The 18,381-nt window shown below is 43.1% G+C and overlaps 1 protein-coding gene across 1 annotated transcript in view; it reads right to left on the bottom strand.

The window, feature by feature from the left end:
- Nucleotides 1-18,381, bottom strand: part of LOC145411045 (uncharacterized) — a 589,165-nt gene that overhangs the window by 434,098 nt on the left and 136,686 nt on the right. The window lies entirely within an intron of this gene.

The raw sequence follows: 18,381 nt of genomic DNA, 5'->3' as shown, positions 1-18,381 counted from the left end.
TACACAAAAGTTGAAGGAAAGAAGGAAGGAAGGAGGGAGGGAAGGAAGGAAGGAAGGAAGTAGTGAGCAGGAATAAAGGAACCGAAACATGTATTTAAATGGACTGAAACAAGGAAGAAACTGACAAACAACTCAGTAGAAAAGATAAGTAAGAAATGAAGAGGGAAAGAAGACGGGATGCAAGGAAAAAAGAGTAGGAAAAGGATGAGAATGAGGAAAATTTTTGAGTACATAAGGATGATGGATGGTCGGAGGAAGAAAGTGCAAGGAAAGACAAGTTAGGAGGGGGGAGATGAAAGGGGGGAGTGAAAGTAGGAGGGAGGGAGGGAATGAGGGTGGGGAGGGAGAGGGAAAACAGAGAAGAGGGAGGGGGGAAGGAGGGAGAGGGAAATAATAGAGGGAGAAAGGGGGTGAGCGAAAAAATAGAGGTAAGGAGGGAGGGAGAGGGAAAGAATAGGGAAGAGACAGGGAGGGAGAAAGAATAGAGGGAGGGAGGGAAGAATAGGAATGAGGGTGGAAGGACTGGAATGGGGGGGGGGAAGAAGAGATGAAAGGAATATAAAGAGGAAAGGGAGGAGAGAGGGAGTGGAGATCAAGGAGATGAGAGGGGAGGGGGGGAGGGAGATGGAGAGAGGTCAGGAGAGGAAGAGAGCGAAGTAGGAGACAAAGAGAAAAGGGAAATGGAGGTAGAAAAGAGAAAAAAAAAACATAAAAAGGGAGGAGAAAAAGGGAGAGGATGGTGGCAAGGAGGGAGAGAGGGAGGGCTGGAGGGAGAGACGGAGATTTGGACGGAGAGAGGGAGAGGTAGAAGGGGGCTGGGAGGGAGGACGGGCAGTGAGGGAGATCAAGCGTAAAAGAGGAAGTTTGAGAAGGGAGAGGCGCGAAGGGTTGAGAGAGAGAGAGAGAGAGAGAGAGAGAGAGAGAGAGAGAGAGAGAGAGAGAAGAGAGAGAGAGAGAGAGAGAGAATCAACGCTATTGATATACTGTATGGAAATATATCCACGGGTATATTTGTAACTGTATGCTGATATATGCGTGACGAGGACATATGGGGACCAAGTGGTGGACAAGAAGGCGGCTGATCGAACGGACGGGAGATCAGTATCGGGCAGAGACAGGAAACAAACTTGAGGATTTCAATTTTCACCCCCCCCCCCCGCACACGGCATTAATACACCCTGCTAATACCACAACACCTGAGACGACCCTAGCATGTATTCGGTATGGACGGTGGGTATTAGTTCCCAAGTGGTGACGAGGTGTGTGACGCCATCTGTTGCGTGTGAGAAAAATGCTGGGCCTCAAGAGAATTCTGTCTAGTCTAAGCACACAATCAGAGGCATAAGAAGATGACACTAAATGCAAAACTAAAAATAAATAAACAAATAAATAAATGAATGAACTGGAAAATAAAACTTAAGTAAAAGACAAAACAAGGAAAAGTTTACGAAGAGAAAGAGAGAAAAATCAAGAAAAAATACGAGAACAACAAATGGAATGGAGAGAAGAACAGGGAGAGAAAGACGAAGGAGGAAGAAGCTGATGATGATGATGATGATGATGATGATGATGATGATGAGGAGGAGGAGGAGGAGGAGGAGGAGGTGAAGAAGAAGAAGAATACGATGGAGGAAAGGTGAGAAGAAAGGAGAAAGGATGATGAAGGGAGGAGGAAGAGGAAGGAGACAAAGTGGGGATGAGAAAAGAGGGGAAGGAAGAAAGGAGGATGAAGGAGAGTATTGAGTTTGAGGGGAAACTATGAGAGAAGAATGAGGAAGGGAAAGATGACAAAGGGGAGAGAAGATATGATGGAAAGAGGGGAGAGAGAAGTGAGGGAGGGAGAGTGAAAATGAAGAGGTGAGAAGAGGTAAAAAATGAGAAAAAATAAGGACTGGGTTAGGGTCGAGAGAGAGAGAGAGAGAGAGAGAGAGAGAGAGAGAGAGAGAGAGAGAGAGAGAGAGAGGATGATAGTAAAGAGAGAAAATAATGAATAAAAGGAGGGTTGGGTGACTGGATGACGAATGATAAGATGGAGAAGTATGAGACCAAGGTGAAAAGAAGAGAAAGAAAAGAGAGGACAGACAGAGGCAGAACAAAGAAAAGAGGAAAAAAAGAGAAGGAAAACAAAGAAATAGGGGAAAAAAGAAGAAAAAGATGAGAGAAGAAGAAAAGAGAAAGTGAAGAAGAGAGAGAAAAAGAGAGAAAGAGAGAAGAGAGGACAGGGAGAGGAAGAACACAGAAATATGGAGAGAAAAGAGATAGACAGTGAGAAAGACAGTGCAAAAATAAATAGGGGGAGAAAAAATGGAATAGAGAGGAAAGACAAAAAGACGGAGAAAAAAAGCAAGAGAAAGAGAGCAAAAGAGAGCAAGACAGCAAAAGAGTGGTGTGTGACTGGACGTAGAGTGATCAACAGCCTCGCTTGTTGCACTTAAAGAGGCTCAGGCGTCAGCTGTTTCTGACCCGACCATGGCAAGGGGGGGGGGAGGGAAGGAGGAAAGGAAAGAAGGAAGAAGGCGTGGGATACGGCAAGGAACGAAGAAATGAAGGCAGGAAGGAAAAGGGAAAGGAGGAAGGAAAAAAGGGAAGGAAAGAAGGAAAAAAGGAAGGAAGGAAGGAAGAAGGCGTGGAGAAAGGCAACGGAAAGGAAGCAAGGAAGTATGGGAGGGGGGAATGAAGGAAGGCAGACATGCAGGAAGGAAAGAGTGGAAAAATACATGGGAGAAGGGGAAGGCAGGAAGAAAGGAAGGACGGATGCAGTCGTGGAACGGGGCAAGCGAGAGATGGAATGAAGGAATGAAATTAGTAAGGAAGAAAGGTAGTGATGGGTAAAAGAGGGAAAGAGAGTGGGACAAGAAAAGGATGAGGAGGAAGAATGGGGGAAGAATGATGGAGAGCAACGTAAAAGAAGGAAGATGGAAAGATGCATCGAGGGAAGGTAAAGAAGGAAAGTGGGAAGGATGCTGAGTTGAGAATGAAAAGGGAGAGGAGGAAAAGAGGAGGAAAAGAGGAGGAAGGAGAAGGAAGAAAGCTTTGTGGTGGAAAAGAAGGAAGAAGGAACGAAGGACGAAAATATGAGAAAAGAAAGAGGGGGATGAAAGAAACGCACGAAGGAAGCAGAATAGTGACAAAGAAGGAACAGGAATATAGGGAGGAAAAAGAATAGTGGAGAAGGGAGGGACGGAGGGAGGGAGGGAGGGAAAAAAGGAAGGAAGGAGACAGAACAATTGGAAAGAAGGAGGGAGGAAAGGAAGAGCAAGGTGGATGAAGGTATGAGAAGGAAATAACCAGGTAAAGAAGGAAGCGAGAGAGAGAGAGAGAGAGAGAGAGAGAGAGAGAGAGAGAGAGAGAGAGAGAGAGAGAGAGAGAATACGGAAGGAAGAAAAGCTGAACAAAGACGCAAGGAAGGAACGAGGGAAGGAGGGAAAGCAAGTGAAAACAAGGAAGGAGGAAAGAAGAAAAGAAAGAACGGTGGAAAGAAGGATGGAAGGAGAAGAAAGGCAGAGAGGGAAAGTGAGGAGGTGACAGAGGAACAGACTTTTAATATAATTCTCAAAAAAAATAAATAAATAAATAAATAAAAAATAATAATGCCACAGATTCAAAAACACAAAATCAAAGTCATCGCTAACATTTTTTTTTTTTTTTTTTCTAGAATAGACAAGGAAAGGCGACTGTGGCATCTCCATGTCGCTTGTTCCACCTGCATAAAGAAATCTTGGTTACGTGAGAGGAAAGAACACACACACACACACACACACACACACACACACACACACACACACACACACACACACACACACGAGAGAGAGAGAGAGAGAGAGAGAGAGAGAGAGAGACAGAGAGAGAGAGAGGATAATAAGAGGGAGAGAAAGATTTTTATGAAAGGTGACGCAAAAGATGGAGGGAAGAAACAGAAGGAGTAGGGAAGAAGGTGGGAGAGGAGGAGGGAAGAAGGCAGGAGAGGAGGAGGGAAGACGGTAGGAAGAGACGAGAGAAGAAAATAGGTGGGGAGAAAAAGGAAGAGAAAGTAAGGAAAGAAGGACGAGGAAGAGTAAAGACAGAACAAAAAAGGAAGGATAAAGAAAGGAAGGAAGGAAGGAGGGAAGGAAGGAAGGAAGGAAGGAGGAGGAAAGAGAAAAGCTATGAAATTACGAAAAATAACAAAGAGACGGAAGTGAATGGAGAAAAAATAGGAGAGAACAGGAAAATAAACAGGAAAAAAGGAAGAAAGATGGGCGGGAGGGAGGAACAAAGGAACAACTAGAGGAGAAAAATAGTGAAAGATGAAACGAAAGTGGACACAAAGAGAGCAGGGGAGGAGGAGGAGGAGGAGGAGGAAAGAGGACAACGAAGATGGACGAAGGGGATAGGAAGGAAGAGGAGAGAAGAATAAGGAAGAGATGGAGAAAAAGAAAATGACGACTTGGGCTGAAGGAGGGAAAAATGAGAAAATGGAGAGAGAGAGAGAGAGAGAGAGAGAGAGAGAGAGAGAGAGAGAGAGAGAGAGAGAGAGAGAGATGAAGGAAAAGATTGTGCGAATCACGTTAAGTGTGGTAAAAAAAACATTACCCTCTCTCTCTCTCTCTTTCCCCCCACACTCCCCTTTCCACCCTTCCTCAGCTCAACCTCCCCACACCTTCTGTTTCCTCCCCTTTCTTCTCCACTTCTCTTCTTTCTTCCCCTTCCTGCTCTTCCATACTCCTCATTCTCCTTCTTCCTTTCCCCCTACTTCATCCCTTTCCCCTTCTTTCCCATCTCCTATATTTCCACGCGATCCCCTCCTCTCACTTCCACTACTCTTCCTTTCCTTCCATTTTCCTTCCCTTTTCCTATCTCCTTACCTTCCTTCCCCTCCCTTCCCCTCTTCCATCATCCATCCCCTCCTTTCCCTTCCACCCCCCTTCTTCCACTCTTCCTCTTACTCCCTCTCCCCTTCCTTCTCACCATATAACTCGTATCCAAATGGCGTAAAGTGATCAGCGGCGTTCCCCAAGGCTCAGTACTTGGACCGATACCGGTACTTTTTATTATCTATATAAATAACATTGATGAGGGTCTAAATTGTAAAGTATCCAAATTTGCAGATGATACTAAAATAACCAGTAAAGTCACTTCAAAATTACAGTGGCAGCAGTTACAAAATAACCTTAATACTTTAGCAAGCTGGGCAGAAAAAGGGCAAATGAAATTCAACACAGAAAAATGTAAAGTACTTCATATTGGAAGTAACAATGTCCATGCAAATTACAAAATGAACAATATTCAGTTATCAAGTACAGACAGTGAAAAGGATCTTGGTGTGATAATATCAAATGACCTAAAACCAAGCAAGCAGTGTACCGATGCGGTTAAAATTGCAAACAAGCTAGTGGGTTTTATTGGAAGAACTTTCGAGTTTAAATCGGAAAGTCATACTTGCCTTGTACAACTCGCTAGTGCGCCCCCATCTTGAGTATTGTGTGCAATTCTGGTCTCCGTACTACAGAAAGGACATTGAAAAATTAGAGAAAATTCAGCGAAGAATCACAAAAATGATACCACGACTTAGAAACAAACCATATGAGGAACGCCTTGAAGAACTTAAATTATTTAGCCTAACGAAGCGCAGGTTAAGAGGGGACCTTATTGAAGTTTTCAAAATCATGAAGGGATATGACAACTTAAGACATTAATAAATATTTTGATATAGACCGGTCGAGTCAAACCAGAAGTAATGGCTGCAAAATCATGGGAAAGCGATTCCAATCCCACGAAGCAAAATACTTCTTCTTTAACAGAGTTGTAAATATCTGGAACAGATTACCCTCAGATACCGTGAACAGTATCTCAATTGAGACATTCAAAAACAAATTAGACAAGTATTTGCACGAAAATCCTCAGCTGACTCTTTTTCTGTCCGAATAACTTGCTTTTATAGCTACGGTACATGTAAGTTCATACCCCTTTAGTATACAAGACACCCCGTAAACAATGTACCCGTACATAGTGTTGCGTCACGATATTATACATTTTCAATTTATTCGGTGCAAACAAAGCAATACAAGCACAGATTAGGATCTGCACAGATAACCCTGAGTTAACGGTCACCACTCTTACTTTCGACCTGTGATGGGCTGTGGATCACTGAGGGTCCATGTTAGTCAAGTGACCACCATCGGGATTTTTTTAATGTACCAGGGGTCACTGCTTCAGGATGAAACTTGTGTACTTGTCCCATATGGGAGAGTTCCCTGTCTCAGTGGAGTGAACGGAGCTAGGGCCTGATTGACTGCTGCCTACCTTAAAAGCGCCAGGCGAGGCTGCCGCACCACCCCTAAACATCCACACTGTGCAGTCCCCTCGTGTCTACAGGACACCCCGTAAACTTAACATAGCGTCACGTCACGTCATTATACGTTTTTCGAATTACCCAAAGCAAATGAGGTAATATACAGTAAGCACAAAGTAGGATCTGCACAGATAACCCTGAGTTAACGGTCACTACTTTTACTTTCGACCTGTGATGGGATGTGGATCACTGAGGGTCCCCGTTAGTCAAGTGACCACCATCGGGATTTTTTTAATGTACCAGGGGTCACTGCTTCAGGATGAAACTTGTGTACTGTCCCACATGGGAGAGTTCCTTGTCTCAGTGGAGTGAACGGAGCTATTGCCTGATTGACTGCTGCCTACCTAAAAAGCGCCAGGAAAGGTTGCGCACCACCCCTAAACATCCACTCTGTGCATTGCACATCCACACTGTGCACTGTGCAGTCCCCTTTTATCTAAGACACCCGTCCTATATACTTTTCAATCTCCCCAGTGCAAAGAAAGCAATATAAGCACAGATTAGGATCTGCACAGATAACCCTGAGTTAACGGTCACTACTATTACTTTCGACCTGCGATGGGCTGTGGATCACTGAGGGTCCCTGTTAGTCAAGTGACCACCATCGGGATTTTTTTTAATGTACCAGGGGTCACTGCTTCAGGATGAAACTTGTGTACCGTACTTGTCCCACATGGGAGAGTTCCTTGTCTCAGTGGAGCAAACGGAGCTAGGGCCTGATTGACTGCTGCCTACCTTAAAAGCGCCAGGCAAGGCTGCTGCACCACCCCTAAACATCCACACTGTGCAGTGTGTAGCTTCCACGTTATGTCCACAGACTTCCCATTAACTCAATGTAACCGGTTTATAATGTCATGCCGTAACTATTATTTTATTTGTTTACTTTCTCTTTCAGGTTACTCTATCGGGTAGCTTATAGATAAAGTATTATAGAATGTGACTTTTCCTTTCCAGTGTTTCCTATAAAATTTCCATGTCAGTTTTTCCATGCTGCATGGTGGTTTTTCTCACTTTTTCCTGGAGGGTTTGGTGGTGGAGGGAGCCTTCTTGCTTTACTATCCTTATCCTTCAACATGTAGAGTTAGATCTTGTAGTCATAGTTTTCTCTAACAAGCAGCCTCGAAAGGACCATAAGGTCTGTTGCTGTTTGCTTTCCTGTGTAATCCTGTGTAATCCTTCCATTCCCTCTCCCCCATTCATGACTTGCCTCCCATCCCTCCCCTCTTCTCTCCCCTCTCCTCGCGCTCCTCTTCCCTCACCCCTCCTTCATAAAATTCCAAATTCCCTCTTCTCCCCCCCTTCCCCACCCTCCTTTTCCCCCTCCTCCATACCTCATATCACATTCCACTCTTTCCTTACCCGCCTTTCCACTCGCCTCCCCCTCTCTCCCCTCTCTCTTCCTTTCCACTCTCTTCCTCATTCTTTCCCTCTCTTCCCTCTCCCTCCCCTCCCTCTCTCCCTTTCCCCTCCCTGCCCCACTATTTCTGTCTTTTCTCTCCCCCTCTCTTCCCCACCCTATCCTTGCTTCCCTACCCCCTTCCCTTCCCTCCCTTTTCTCTCTCTACCATTTCAATCTCCTCTCCTGCTTTATTATCCTTACCTTCAACTTGCAGAATTAGATCTCGTAGTCACAGTCAACTCTATAACAAGCTGCCTCGAAAGGGCCATAAGGTCTGTTGCTGTTTGCTTTCCTTTGTATTCCTGTGTATTCCTCCATACCTCATGCCGCATTCCACCTTCCCTCTCGTCCCTCCCCTCCCCTCTCCCCTTCCTCCCCTCCCCACAAATCCACGCAGCCAGCACCTTAATCCCCTCCTCCCCTTTAACCCCTCCACACCGCCTAACAGGGCGGTCACAACCACTACATTTGTCTGTCTTTGTTCCTCTCTCTCTCTCTCTGTTTACACCCCTCCCTCTGCTTCTCCGTTTATTTGCACTCTCTCTCTCTCTCTCTCTCTCTCTCTCTCTCTCTCTCACACACACACACACACACACACACACACACACACACACACACACCGCGAAAAGTTTAACAAAATCCATAAAAAAAAGTAATGATGTGGTCTGGCCATATGAAGCGAAATACGAGAAATTTTCCTTTATTTCTGTCTCCTGCTATGGTCTGTTTATTTTCACCTGACGGAACTGGGTCACAATACTAAGTCGTGTCTGAGTGGAATTCAACAAGCCTCAGCTATAGGAATGAGTCTCCTTGGTTACTAGTCAAACTTCGGAGAGGTCGGCAAGAGAGATGGTGTTAAAACAGAGGAAAAAAAATATATAATAAATGAAAATACCAATCCCTGCCGCTCATATTCTCCTGGGTTAAGGAGGCTCCGTAACACCTATTCCTAAGCGATTTATTTTCGTATCGTGCTAGTTGATGTAATTTTAAACCTCACATACGTTGAAGATACTACATGAATTTTAAGCCACAGAGGAGGATGGTGACGTATAACAGGCAAAATAGATCGCTTAGGAAAAGGTGTTAGCGAGCTTCCTTTACCGACGAGAATGTTAGTCTTCCTCGATATCTACAGTATACAAACAGAAGTCCTTCCTATGTTGAAAAAAAAAAAAAATAGTACCCCAAATAAAAGTCACCGGTATGAAGGGGTTAACAAATTCAAATCGTTCACACCTTTTATAATTCTCCTCCTCCTCCTCCTAATCCTCCTCATTATCATCATCATCATCATCATCATCATCATCCAAACCAGCTACCTTGACTCCTTCCCTTCAATCTCCTCTATATCTCGGTCATACGTATAATTCTCTCTCTCTCTCTCTCCACCCTTCCCTTCCCCCTTATTACCCTAAAGCTTAAACTTTCTCCCCCTTTTTTTTTCCCCGCCACGTGAGATTTCCCCCGCCACCGCACCCCCAAACACGCCGGTGTGGGGGAAAATGGTGCTCTGGGCGGGGGAAATTCCTGGTCCCTCTCTCCCTGTATCTAAATGAACGCTAGATCGAATCCCTCCTGTTAAAAAAAGGTGTTTACTCAGGTAGATAAAAAAGTTTGGATGATGCAAAAAATAAATAAGAAATTCCTGTACATCATAGCCATCCCTTCGACCCCCCCTTCCTCTCTCTCTCTCTCTCTCTCTCTCTCTCTCTCTCGTCCATCCCTTCCGCTTTAACCGTCGCCTCTTATCGCGTGGGAGTCTCTCTCTCTCTCTCTCTCTCTCTCTCTCTCTCTCTCTCTCTCTCTCTCTCTCTCTCGATATATCCTTTATCTGTACTATCTTTTTCTCTCCATGCATCTATCAAACATTATATATATATCTATCGTCTTTATCCCTCCTCTCTGATTCCTTTATGTGTGTGTGTGTGTGTGTGTGTGTGTGTGTGTGTGTGTGTGTGTGTGTGAAGGAATGCATGCACCTCGTAACAATGAATATCTCCACACACGCACACAGTCTGGAGTGTGCTAGGCGCTATGTGCGTACAATTATGTGCATGTGCGTCAGTACGAGTAGCAGGGTGTACATGCGTCACTATTCGTCTTGTGTGTACGCCCATGTGTGCGTGCCAGTAGACTTAATCTCCTTGCTTTCGGTCTGTGTGTGTGTGTGTGTGTGTGTGTGTGTGTGTGTGTGTGTGTGTGTGTGTGTGTGTGTGTGTGTGTGGTACCATGAAAACCATAACCCTCATCATATCCACCACTACCACCACCATGAGAGCCACCACCACCACAAAAAATACTACTACCAATATCACCATAACCACAAGTATAAGAAACACTGTACCACAACTACCATTACTACCACAAACCACAAACACCACCACCACCACAATAAAAAAAACAGTATTCCCACCACCACCACCGCAACCACCACAACTTTCACTCCTACCTTATCTACATTATTACATTTCTTCCTTCAACCCCTCCCTTTCCTTCATCTCCCTCCTTCCCTTACTTTTTCCCTCCCTGCCTCCCCTCTTTCCTCTCACCCTCTCTTGCCTTCTCCTTTTTCCCATCTTTCCTTTCCCTCTTGCCATTCTTTAACTCTACGCCTTTTCCTTCCTTCCTTTCCTCAATCTTCCCATTTATATCATCCCCCTATTTCCTCTCTCACTCAGCTTCTCCTTTTCAGTCTCTTTCCTCCCCCCTCCTCTTCACTCCATCCTTCCCACATTCTTACACCTCTTGCCCTCTTCTCCCTCCTCCTCCACTTCTCTCTTCCCACCTCCCTCCCTTCCTCCTCTTTACATTTCCTCTTTCCCTGTCTCCTGTTCCTCCCTTCTCCCTTCCTCTTTCCCGCCTCTTTTCTCTCCCTCCTTCTTTTCCTTCCCCTCCTTCCGGTCTAGACACCTTTCACCCCATCCCTCCTCCTCCCTTCCTCCCCCTTCCCTCGTCTCTCCTCCTCCCTTCCTCCCCTTTCCCTCTTCTCTCCTCCTCTTCCCTTCCCCCTTCCCATCCCTCTCAATTATGCAAGAGTAACAAAGCCTCACACCTGTATGGCGGACACGGAAGCAGGACAATGAAATATGGAAAAGTAAAAAAAAAAAAATACGTATATACAGTTTTTCCTTTTCACCTGGCAACCAAAAAGACGACTAATTTCACACAGGAGAGAAAAGAAAGAAAGAAAAAAAAAAAGGAATAGAGGCTACATCAAACCCAAAGTCTAATAAAATCCTCGTAAGTAAAATCGTCTGAGGGTAATAATAATAATAATAAAAAAATCACTTATCTTCATTTCTCTCTCTGCCCTCCTTCCTCTCTCTATCACTCCTATTTCCTACTTCCTTTTCCTTTCCTTCTCGCTTTCGCCTCTCCTCCCCAAGCCTATACCCTTCCTTCTTCTCCATCCACCTCCTTACTCCCCTTTTCTTCATTTTTTCTGCCCCACCCTCCCTTCTCCCCTTTCCCTCTTTATTCACCCCGCCTCCTCGCTTTCTCCCCCTCCCTCCTTCCCTCTCTTTCTCTATTTTCCTTCCTTTTTCCGTATTAACTATCCCTTCTCCCCATCCCTCCTCCCAGCTCATCTTCCCTTCCCATCCCAATCCTTCTTCCTACCTCCTTCCTCTGCCCATTCTCCACTTCTCCTATATTCTTTTTCTTTCCCTTTTCCCCCTTCCTTTCGCAATCCCCTTTCCTCTGCTCTCCTCAACTGAGCCTCTCCCCTCACTCCAACCTCCCTCCTTCCTCTCTCGCTCCACCGTCTTTCCTCCTCCTACTCCCCCTCACTCTCCCTACTTCCTTTCCCCTTCCCCTTCCCTTCTCCCATTCTCCTATCTTAACGTTTCCCTTCCTTTTCACCTTCTATTCTCCTTCTCTTTCCTTTCCTTCCTCCCTTCCTTCTCACCTTCTATCCCCCCCTCTCTTCCCTTCCCTTCCTCTTCCTAGTCCTACACGTCCTCATCCCCTCTTCCTTTTCCCATCACTTTCTCTTCTCCTTCCCCCTGCTCCCCTCACCCCAGTCTCTCCCCTCGCCTAATTCCACCTCGTTACCCCTGATCGCTCCCCTCACTTAACCCTTCACGCCCTCTCATTAACCCCTTCGTCTCCTGGACCTAGCAGGCTCACTCACACTCGTTCCTTTATAAGATTATTTTTATTTTTATTATGGCAACACTGATATCTTTTTTAATGGCAATACTGATAGCCTATGAATATTTACTGAGAATAAAGTCGATTAATAAAGTCATTGCTGATAAGACAGTGATAAAAACAAAACCAAGATTATTAATATCCTCCCTTCTTTCCTTACTAAATTACCTTTTTTTTTAATACAGCGCACTGAATTTCCCTTCCATCTGTATTTACGTAGAGTCTGTCGATAATAACGTAAAAAAAAACAAGACTGCCAACATTCTCAAGGGAGTGCAAGATGGTCTCCACATTAATACTATACACCAACATAATTCCGTGCAGGTTGCCACTATGATTAACGAACATACAAAAACACAGGCTACCCAAATTTGAGCCCTTATATGGTTCAACGTAACGCCATATAAATCCATTCAAAAATACGTTAGGTCAAAAACTGAAAAACACCTATCAGGTTATTGGTCCAAAAAACAACTATGCCGACTTTGAAGGGAATGGGTGAAGAAAAACAAAAATGGCGCCATGTTGAAAATGAGTTTGGCAAAAAAAAAAAAAAAAAGGCAAAATTGGTGAAGAAAGGAATGGAAGAAAAAGGCAAAATTGGTGAAGAAAGGAATGGCGCTAAGTTGAAAATGTGCTAGAAATAAAGACGACGGAAACTGAGGAAATACGGACGTTCTAAAGACCATTAAAGTATGTGAGAATATCAACTGTCTAGATATGATGATTTGTTTTTGTTTTATTTTTGCTGCTCCAACACAATCTTATTCCAAGGTGATTTTTTTTTTTTTTTTCATTTTTTTTATTAAGAGTTCGATCTATACTAACCTTTCACACCATATGTCTTTTTTGCACTTAATAATAATAATAATAATAATAATAATAATAATAATAATAATAATAGGCTAATAACAATAAATCATCCGTTGGTGGAAGAACAAAATGAATCACTGAGGAGGAGTTGCTAAGGAGCCTCCCAAGACCAAGAATAAGGGATTAATCCCCGAGCTAGACCTCATCAGATCATATAGCCCTGCTAGGGTTACAGGAGAGCGCTACCCCTCCCAGCACGGCAGCCACCGGGCGGGGCGCGAACTCGCAACCTCACGATTACGAGCCCGACACCCTACCACCGAGCTACCGCGCTCCCCAAGACCAAGAATAAGGCTTCTAAGCGAGAGTGACTTAAACGTCGCTGGCTACGGTATGGGTGCAGCAGCATACGGGTTCGGAATAGTGTGGATTCTCTCTCTCTCTCTCTCTCTCTCTCTCTCTCTCTCTCTCTCTTTCATTCCCCTTATTTTGTCCTCCATGATGTTACCTATTTTTCCATCTTCTCCCTCCATCATTTTTTCTCATTCTTCTTATCATGGGATCTCTCTCTCTCTCTCTCTCTCTCTCTCTCTCTCTCTCTCTCTCTCTCTCTCTCATCCTAGCCCTATATCCACGAGGAGGCAAACAGAAAATTAAACGAAATTCTCTCCAGACCGACTGATAAAATGCTCCATACATCAATTCACTCGCCATTCAAGCCTTATAATTTTTCCGCTCCAACCCACACGTAAAACCATCCCTAACTGATTGTATTATTCTGCAGGCTCCCTAAATGATATATATTTATTTTACCTATCTAGCTATCTATCTGTCTATCCATTTATCTATCTGGTTATCTATTTATTTATATCCTGCGTCAATCTACTGAAGGACAAACGCCTTTCACACCTTCCATCATTGTTAAACATATATGCAGACCTCTTCCATTGCAATACACTTTAATTTCAGAAAAAGATCATTTGTGTCACGTTAGAAAGAGGACACTAAGACCTCCTTCCAAACCTACAGTATCTCTTATCTACGGTACAGAGTGAGTTTGGATCCGAACACCAAGAAAGCACGTGAGTAAGATTATCAGACAGCCTACCCGCTAAAATTGGCCACAAATCATTATTGACACATCGTCCAAGTCCTCGATTATAATTATTCTAGTCCAAAAAGAAAAGACAGACCAATTAGGCTGATGTTAATATTTCGCACAGCCGTTAAATTATACTGAAAATATTGGCTACAAATTCCATCTTCAATGCTAGACGGTTTTCCGAAGCTGAACTAAATCGTCTGAAGGTAAAAATGAGCTGAATAAAGGCGTCATCGAGCTGAGAGGGTGAAAGGAGCTTGCTGAGACCCCTTCAAATACCAGACGATTTCCGAAGCTGAAAAAAAATCGTCCGGAGGCAGCCTGCAGACGGGAACAAATCGTCATTGCATTTAAGTAATTTTTTGTTATTGTTGTTATTAGTGGTATTTTTTTAGCTGAAGAGGTCACATGTCTGAGGGGAATTAAATCTCCTTTACTTTCCAGTTTTATTTAATGTACTGTAGTGCTCTTTTACTCCCGCTCTCTCTTTCCCCTCTTCCACCTTGTCTTTCTCCTTCAACTTCTCCACTTTCCCCTCTTCCACCTTGTCTTTCTCCCTGCACCCCTCCACTTGCCCCTCTTCCACGCCGTCTTTCCTCTTCCTTTCTTCCCCCCCCCCTTCCCTCTCGCTCCTCGTACCGAAGGGGTGGCGGGCACTGGTCCAGTTAATCAGGTTCCTCTCTTATCCTTCATCTCTCTCTCTCTCTCTCTCTCTCTCTCATACACATATACATCTATCCCATGCATACATATATACATAAATTCATATACATACACATTATATGATAGATACACAGAAAGATGTAGGTTGACGGAGATAGACAGAAAGATAATTAGACAGACAGACAGATAGGTAGATACAGATATCCACATCTCCCTCTTCCCATTCCTAATCACCTCCCTCTCATCATTTTCTTTCACCATTTCATCTACTTCCACCCATGCAGCCTCCTCATCTCTCTCCCCGCCTCATCTCCTTCTCTCTCTCTACTCCCATACTCACTTCCCCTTTCTCCTTTCCTCTCCTCTCCCACATTTCATTCCCACTCTCTCTCTCTCTCTCTCTTATCGCTCCCGTCTCCTCTATTTTCCGGACTTTCCTCACCCTCTCTGTCTTAAAGTTTCTCTTGATTCCCAACCTTATCGTCTCTCTCTCTCTCTCTCTCTCTCTCTCTCTCTCTCTCATTTATAAGTCTTTCCAGTAATACACGGGTCGGGCCACATAGAATGGATCGTAATTCTCTCTCTCTCTCTCTCTCTCTCATATTGGACACGGCCGGAAGAGGAGCGGAAAATGGCACGTCAAAAAAAAATATATATATATCTTCAACCAATGCCGAAAGTGAAACCGATAATGGAGGAAATAAAGAGTATAAAAAATAAAGGAGAAAGACACGTCAACAAAAGACCTCTTCCTCTTACTGCCTCCTCTTTCACGTCTCCCCTCTTTTGTTCCGATCTTTATCTTCCTCCTCTTATCAATTTTCCTTTTTCTTGAGTCCTATCGCCCCCTTTTCTTCTCTTTTCAGCCTTTCTCGTTGATAATCTTTTCGGGAAATATCAAGCATTATTATTATTATTATTATTATTATTGTTATTGTTGTTGTTAATGTTATTATTAGTTGCAGTATTATTATTAGTAGTAGTAGTAGCAGCGGTAGTGGTGGTGGTTGTAGTGGTAGTAGTAGTAGATCTTGTTGTACTTTTTTTCTTATTTATTAAACATTTTTCTCTCTCTTCTTGCCTGCCTCTCTGTCTCGTTACTATCGTTATTTTCCTTCACGTTTCTTGAGTGTTTCATTCCTGTTTCTTTTACTTCTTCCCTCTTTCTTCTTTTCATCTTTTCCTCTTTTCTTACTTTCCTGCTATCCTCAACTGTTCTCTCTCTCTCTCTCTCTCTCTCTCTCTCTCTCTCTCTCTCTCTGTACTATCAGGCCACAGATTTTGCAAACACACACACACACACACACACACACACACACACACACACACACACACACTCATAAGCACTCACCAACTCTTGCCCACTCACTCTTATTTTTTCTCTCTCTCACGCCACTAACTCTCCCACTAATTCAATCACACACTCTTTCTCCTTCAGTCTCTCCCACACACTCTCATTCATTTTCACACACATACACTCTTCTCTCTCTCTCTCTCTCTCTCTCTCTCTCTCTCACGGCCACAGAGCGAGAGTGAGGAGATTGAAGTCAGGGCGATACGTCAATACCCCAACATCCCCGTGTAATGTCCGCCACACAGTCACACACACACAAGCAAACTCGCTCACTTTCTCTATTTTCACACTTTTCTCTCCATTTTAACACTTCTCAAGTTATCCTGTCTTTCATTTACACACTTTTTTCTTTTTTACACATTTTCACATTCATCTCTTTACTTTTAAATCTATTTGGATACATTTGGTATTTCACTTAACAATGCCCTCAGCTGGACCTCTCATGTCAGATCACTTGCTAAAACCGCCTCAAAGAAACTTGGATTATTGTACAGAGTCAACTTCTCCATGGAGCAGTTACCTATAATTTAAGGGTCATGTGCACTCTCAGCTTGAATATTGCTCACCCTTGTGGAATGGATGTAGAAAGGTTGCACGAAAACAACTAGACAAAATTCAGAACAAAGCTGGTGGAATTATTAATAACCCTACTATTATAAGTAAACTACCTCCCCTACAGGTAAGAAGGAACGTTGCCTCCCTTGCATTATTTTACAGATACTTTTACGGCAAATGCTCAGACGAAGTTGCGTCCCTTGTGCCACCTCTCAATGCCTTCCCTTGTGCTCCACGGGCATCTGGTAGCGCTCGTGACTGCAATGTCAACCGACCATATTGCAGAACTTATGCCATTCAGAATTCTTTTATTTCCCGTACTGCATCTCTCTGGAACTCCCTTCCCCAGAATTGTTTCGCCCCAAACTTCAACCTACAGCTGTTCAAGTCCAACTGTTACAGATATTCTATGAATGGAGGACGCCAGTAATCTGGTGTATGGATTATTATTTTCACTCTTTTGTTTTTCCTTCCTCTGTTCTGTTATTTGAAAAAAAAAAATCAGTACGCAATCTCTCTCATTTTCTCTATTTTGACACCCTTCTCTCCATTCTCACACTTTTCTCTCAAGTTGTCTCTCATTTACACCTCTTTTTTTTTCACACATTTTCACAACCACATGTTTAGTTTTACACCTATTAGGATTCTTTTTTATTTTCATTTTTATTTTTTGTTTTAAACCTTCTTTTTATTTTTACTTATTATTGTTTCAATGGTAGGGAGGGAATAACTTTTTTTAAAAATTTGTTTTTAAAGTTATCTCTTCTGTCATAATTATTTACTCAAAAATTTCCATATTCTATTAACATTTTTTTTTTTTTACAAATTATTTTACGCGCTGTTACTCGTAAGAATATTGTCTTTATTTTCTCACATTTGCACAATTTTTGTCTAATTTCACAATTTCCACGATATGCATTAACACCTCAAAATCCCCGTGTATTATTCTCTCTCTCTCTCTCTCTCTCTCTCTCTCTCTCTCTCTCTCTCTCTCTCTCTCTCTCTCTCCAGGTTTTTTTCTTTGATTTCACCATTTTCACACAAACCATTATTTTTTTACGATTCTCACAGACGCACAGTTTACCATTTTCACATATTTTCGCCTCTGGGCACACTCGCACAATTCTCTCTCTCTCTCTCTCTCTCTCTCTCTCTCTCTCTCTCTCTCTCTCTCTCTCTCTCAACACTTTCCTAAACCATTTCACATTTTTTGTCTCAATTCTGTTCACTTTTTCACAGATACTAAAGTTCCATATATTCTCGATCAGTGATAACTTTTTTATTCGCCTCTCTCTCTCTCTCTCTCTCTCTCTCTCTCTCTCTCTCTCTCTCTCTCTCTCTCTCTCCAAACACGGACGCGTTTTATTGCCATTTTTTTTTTTTTACAGTTTACAGTCTTTATTTTCACATTTACAAACTCCTCCTCCTATTTACACACACACACACACACACACACACACACACACACACACTTTCCTTCTGTTACACACACACACACACACACACACACACACACACACACACACACACACATTCCTTCTGTTACACACACACACACACACACACACACACACTTTCCTTCTGTTACACACACACACACACACACACACACACACACACACACACACACTTTCCTTCTGTCACACACTCTTTCCTTCACTATCACACATTTTCACTCCCAGATACTCTACCTTTCACTCAATTTAATACACAACTTGCTTTTCACAAACGCTAATAATTATGTATATTTTCAAGGGCTGTTGAGACTCTCCTTCAGTTTTAACATTTCCACATTTACCAGTTTACTTTCACTATTCTTTTCACTTTTCATTATGGTTTTACATTTCTTCACGGGCGTAAATTCCACTGTCGTACACTTTTTTTTTTTTTTTTACAAGCTGAGATACGCATATACAAAAAAAAAAAAAACTCAAAAATACGCACACTCTATATTTACATTTTTTCTTTTGGTTACACGCGTTATTTACAATCTTTTTAACGTCACA

This window comes from Coenobita brevimanus, chromosome 87 (assembly GCF_032717465.1).
Source record: "Coenobita brevimanus isolate Jiangsu-jjx chromosome 87, ASM3271746v2, whole genome shotgun sequence".
Taxonomy (NCBI): Eukaryota; Metazoa; Arthropoda; class Malacostraca; order Decapoda; family Coenobitidae; genus Coenobita; species Coenobita brevimanus.
Note: the sequence above shows the minus strand (reverse complement) of the source record. Positions and strands in the feature narration are given on the sequence as shown.